The following is a 6,131-nucleotide window of genomic DNA, read 5'->3' on the forward strand; positions in this document are numbered from 1 at the left end:
TAAAAAATTTAAATTAGCATGTCATTGCCTAACCTGAACAACCTTATGTAGTGACCCTGCCAGAGAGATCAGGATCACAGACTGATAAGCCTTTGGTCACATTCAGTGATAGAAACCACATCCTGTGACACATTTGGTGGTCACAGAAAGGAGGGATTGGCAGGCAGAGAAGTGTGAGGGTGCAGGGGGAATGCTGGCTCTGGGTTTAATAAGGAGCATCCAGTTTAAATTCACCTGAATGATGTCTTTATACATCAAACGTCTATTTAAGTCAGTTGCCAGAGCTTTCGGGTCCCATTAGCAACTAAGCAAAGGTTCTTGTGTGGCTACACTTTACCGACATAGCCAGGTTCTTTCTGCCAGGGAAGGAGGTTTCCAGGGCATCCCCAGGCAGTTCATACATGCAGAAGCATGCCCACATTCTCACCTGCTCATACTCCCCCTGAACTATGTTCACCTCACACAAGTTGAGTGCCCCTACCACTGCACTCCTCTGCTCCCAACCTCAGAAGGTTCAAGAAGCATTACCTCTGGGAGCCTGGGGGAAACTATAGGTACCACCGAATGTGCACGCACATGCTCTGCTGAATATGTGCACGGCTGTGTGTGCTGGAATGGGCTTTTGTAGGAGGGGCTCTCCCCTGCTGCTTTAGGACTCCGTCTAGAGATGCTGCATGGCCATGCTTGCTCACAAGCTCTCTTTCAGGTTAGTCCAGGCCAACAATGTAAACACTGTCCCCTTTAAAGTGGCGTCTTTATTTCTATACACAGCCTGGACAACCACACACAGCCCTGGTACTAGGGTACAGCTCAACAAACTCTTCATGCTGAGGAGGCAACAAGGTATCTGGTCATTAAAGTTAAGTGGGTTCTACATCCCTAAGAGTATTCCAGTAACCCTGAGGCACCGCTGAACCTGGGGTTCTTGTTCTTCTGTAAGGCCTGACTCTTAAGGCTCAAATTTCTGTTCCACTTTTCCCCTATACTTGACATGACTTGGAAGACTTACTGTTCCTTGCAACCAAAACAGCCTAACCAAAGCCCTTAAAAGTCACATGTATAACTAGTTTAAAATTAGGGAATGACCCAGGGCTTCAACTTCTGATGCAAAACCCCAAGACAAATAGGCTAAGAGGATTCCCCAAATACCAAGCAGTCTATCAATTAGAGATCATATCATTTTGTAACATAACCATATAAGGAAAGATTTCAGTTAAAAATATTGCTATGGTTGCTGATATACTGGTAAATTTTACCAATTAAAAATAATTTTACACTGGCACAAACAGGTCACTTTACTAAAAACCTCTTAAATTAACAGTACTATCTGACCTAGTTACCTAACATACATTTTACATTACCTGGCAACACCAACAAATTACTGATACAAATCACAATTCCAACCAAAACTTGAACCAAAAATATATTTAGTATTTGGGCATGCTTGAGTTATTTGTGGTCAAATGTTCATTAAAATAGCTTAAGCAATCTTAACAATTTTCTAACATATTTAAACGCTCATTTCTCCACATTGTTTAAAAAAAACACTATTACTCTGTTAGACAAGAAACAAAGCACAAGCCAACAGGCTCACCAAAATTATACTTAAATAGGGCAAGAAAATCTTCAACTTTGCAAAAATTATTATTATTACAGTAATAATTATTACAGTAATAATAATTAACAATCACTTAAATACGATTCAAGAGGAATCCCAGGTTGTTTTAAAAAAAAAACCTATGATCAACTAGAGCATAGCATTATCAGAAACTGATTCTGTAAGACAATACTGTATTGTTTCAGGATGTGTGTGTCTAATGAAGTTCACAGCTAGGCTACACTAATGACTCACTTAAGCATCTGAATTTTCTGCTATCTCAACCTTTAAATCAACTCCAAAAGTAGCTGCCAAAAGCAATTAGTAGGAAAGCATACTATTCCCAAAAGAACTTGAACTTGGTATATACAACTTATTTTACTATTAAATATTGTTTTGATTACTGAGATTTGAACAAGATGTTAAAGATTCAAAATGAATTTTAGAGTAATGGGTGCTTACTAAATCCAAAATAATGTTCAACATACACAGGTTTTTAGAAGGGCACAGATCATATTCTTGTGTTTTTACAGCATCTGGCAAATTTTTGTTCAATATCTGTTCAATATTACATATAATTACTGTAGGACCTGACAGCGATTACTGCTCCATTTTTAAAAACGTTTTTGACTGACCAATAAGCCAAAGTTGAAAAAGTAACTGGTACATTTTATTTCTTGATTTGGATTACCTATTTGTTATGAACTGGTTCTCAGTTACTCTAGTTTCCTTGCAACAAAACACTGGCAGAGAAGGTATTGGATTGAAATTACCTGACTCTGTTCCCACTGAAGAAATAATACATTTGATCTGTTCACATTTCATTGTAAAACTTAATAGAGATTATGCTTCAAGCTTTGAATGCAAACTGAAACAGAAATCACATTCCTAGGAGCAGCCAGTCTGGAACAGAAGATGTTTATCCTACACACCAAGGGGGACTTACCACCGCAAACCTAACAAACAGTTCATGCCATTTAAACAATTGAGATGGGTTAGGATGTGTGATGATAAAAATCCTTTGAGGCATTTATCAAGCAAATTATCTCTGAAACTGCACCTTGGTTTAGAAAGCTTGAGCAAGAATTTGGCCTTCTTCTATGTTTATCTGTGTACACACTCATTTCACATTTTCTCAGTCCTCCAATTTTATTTATTTAATCTAATCCACACAATAAGCCACCCTATCAGACTTAATTTTATTTATGTTTACATGATTATTGAAAACAACACTACTGCAAAATAGCTGATTTTAGTGAGATTTCCCCATCCCAACTCCTCCTCTAACCAGGTTAAATCTCTGAGAAACATCTTTCTGTCCAGTCTAGGGTTTTACTTTCTACAGGGTAGGTTTATTCGACTTTTTATTAATGATACTGAAAACTTCTTTTAAAGACTGCTAGTGTATGTACAGTTTCCAACACCTGGAATGCAAATAAACCCTTATTTTGTTTACTATTTCAATATAAACTATATTTCTTATAAAAGATGGAAGAGCATCAATTCAAAGGAGTCTTTGGAAGTCACAATGTGTAAATACTTCTGATAACAAAACAAATTAATGTCAAGACACAGCCAATAACATTATAAAACCTTGATGCAACCATGCCTGTCAAAGGGCATCTGTATTAGCAACTCGGGGAAGTGGCATTTGCAGAAAGGCACTACAACTGCGTTTAAAAGAAAATCATTAAGCCTCAGCCGTTATTTCCCTCCCCCATCCTCTTCATTTGGATCCTTCAAAGCAATTAACCAGTAGAAGGTGCTATTCTGCAACACACATGTATTCACACCAATCTCAATCCTTGGACATGAGCTGGATTTACCCCAAGTGGACTCTCAGCCTATTTCCTGTCCAGTGTTCAAAGAAGCCTTTACAGTAACCCCCAAAACAGAAAATCAGATCTTTTCTTATAACCCCTATTTACAAAAACAACAACACTGACAACTCAATAGCCAGCAAATCTGACCACAAACCATCAGACACACACACACACACACACACACACACACACAATTTTGCTAAATATTAACCTCAAATACAATCTTTATAATCTTAACTGAGACCATCTATTTCTACTTAGAAAAAATGACCCTGGTCACATTCACTACAAAAAGAGTCAAGTGAACAAATCACTGTCCCCAACAAAATCAGGGGCAATGAGAAATATGAAAGCACTGAGAGCTGAATACAAGGCCACAACATATAAAGAGGGATTTTTATCCTTACATATTCAAAAGAAGAAAGGGTAGCAGAAATCAGGGCTGAAAAGGGAAGAAAGGGAGATAGAGAACAGGAGTCTCTGAACATGTTTTTGAGTGTCCTTTAGTTTCTGATGTACTCCTCTGCCTAGCAAGGTTGCAAAAAAGGCCAGACAAGAGATGGGTGAAAGAAAGCTGAAAAAGAAAAGCACCCTCCCTTTCCCCTTCCTGTCTCCCAAAAAGAGCTGTGTTTGCCTGTGCAAACGTAGTCCCAAATATGGGAGAGAGAGAATGAATGTGTGTATGGAAGAACAATGAGCCCTCAGCCTGGTATTGTGTGTGTGTGTGTGTCTGTGTGTGTGTCTGCCTCTGCCTCTTTTCCCTTCGACCTTAACAACAACAGGGAGAGCTGGAAGCCAGCTTTCTACCCAGCCTAGGCCATCAAAACCAAAACTGGTTTATAATTTACACTGGAATTAACTCAGCAAGCAAATCCTTGGAAGGAAATATCTACCCAAAGATGATTTTATTATTGTATAGACCCAGCCTCTCTCCCCTCCCCCAACAGACTGAGACTAAAGAGACCAGTGTACACCAGACAAAAAGGTCTCTTTTTAAAGGGAAAGCAATTATCAAAACTATTTCAAAACTAAACATAGGATGTATTAATCTGTTACATTAAAATGTCTACTTTGTAATTCACCAAGTTCACCCTTTTACTAGTTATCTTTCTAGTGTTTAAAAAATTGCTTTGAAGAAAGCTATTTCAGGATTCATACAAAACTACTTTCTAAATGTACCTTAAAATAGCAACACATACTGAAACATTTAAAGCACCCACTTTCTCAAGGACACATTTTGCTTAAATCAATGTTTGAAGTCTGCGATCCAGAAAAATTGTAAGCAAATCTTGGAAAAGAGACAGAGGAAAATGACAATTCAACAATGAATCATTTTGTTTTCCTTTCAACAACTTCTCAAGCAACCAGTTTCAAAGGAAACCTGCAATACTTTCCCCTCCTCCAAACACACACACCCCAGTCTGCGTAAAACTACTTCTTTCCATAACCTTAAAAAATAATGATAAATAGAAGCCACCCTGCTTCAGAGAACAGAACTAAAACATGATAGTGAGAATTCTATTTTGCTGCAAGTGATTTCTGGTTTCGTAATTTTGTAATCACATACAGCAGAGACTAGAGACTTAGAACACAAAGAGGGAACCTTCCACCAATGTGAAAATGATACTTCAACATTAGTCCGCTCGGAAGACCCCCAAATCCACAGACATCCAAGAAATTTACAGTTTCAGTCCATGACTTCCTTCCCACAGTTCCGCCAATAATTTTGTCACATGAAAGAGTTTAACCTCAGACAAGTACAAGAAGCATGAATAAGGAGCCAAGAGAGAACAGGGGTCAGAAGGCACATAGGACAGTCCCTTGGCCCGGAGAGGACCAGAGAAGCCCCCGGCCCTTTCGCCCCCGCCACCCTCTTGCCCTGCCCTCGCCGGGCTCCCCTCCACTTCTGCTGTTTCCACACCCGCCTTTTCTTTCTGGCTCAGCCCCGCGAGTGGCTGCTTTCGCGGCCACCCTCCCTGCCCACTTAGCAGCCCGTCCCCAGGATGAGGGGCCGAAAGAGAAAGCCCAGGACGCGGCGCAGGCCAGTCGGAGACTTACCTTCCCCTGATGCGCTACACCATCAACAGGGAGGAGTTCTCGGCCCAGCTGCTGGGAGAGTCGGGGGGACGGGGCGGGAGGCCGCGGGAGGCTGAGCGGCCGCGGGGCGCAGGCCGAGAGGGGCCGCGGGGGCTACCCTGCCGTGACCTTTCCTGCCACTTGGACCTCAGCTCCCTCCTCCTCGGTCGGGCAAATCCTTCAGAGGCGGGAGCCCAGGATCATGTCTGGTTTTGTTTTTCGGAGGGCGAGGGGGCTCCCTGAGAATGATGGTGATTTTTTTTTTTTCCTCAACTAGGAGAGAAAATGAAGCAGAGACAATGTGGGGAGCGCGAGAGGGGGAGAGAAGAAGGGAGGAGGCGGGGACCGAAGCCCAGCGGGGCGAGCGAGAGGAAGAGGAGGATCCGGAGCGCGGCGGGCGGCTCGCGAGCGTCTGTGGGAGCAGGGGCACCTCCGCGATGGTGGCGGAGCGGCGGTGGGGCTGCTGCACGGACCCGCCGCCCACTCCCCGCTCGGGCCCGGCCCACCTCGCAGTATCGCGCCTCGCTATTGGCGTAGCGCGGCGTGACGCTCAGGGGGCTGGGCCAATGGGAAGCGGAAGGCAGGCGGAGGAGGCGGGACTTCTTCCTCTTTTTTTTTCTCTTTTTAATGAAATG

At 42.3% G+C, this 6,131-nt stretch overlaps 1 protein-coding gene across 1 annotated transcript in view; it reads right to left on the reverse strand.

The window, feature by feature from the left end:
• RERE (arginine-glutamic acid dipeptide (RE) repeats) overlaps positions 1-5,803 on the reverse strand; it is a gene marked incomplete at its 3' end in the record, with an annotated part of 179,361 nt that extends 173,558 nt beyond the window's left edge. Inside the window, exon 1 of the mRNA XM_008574401.1 lies at positions 5,479-5,803. The remainder of the gene's footprint in view (positions 1-5,478) is intronic.
• Positions 5,804-6,131: the final 328 nt, after the last annotated feature.

The sequence above is a fragment of the Galeopterus variegatus genome, unplaced genomic scaffold (assembly GCF_000696425.1).
Source record: "Galeopterus variegatus unplaced genomic scaffold, G_variegatus-3.0.2 Scaffold1039, whole genome shotgun sequence".
Taxonomy (NCBI): Eukaryota; Metazoa; Chordata; class Mammalia; order Dermoptera; family Cynocephalidae; genus Galeopterus; species Galeopterus variegatus.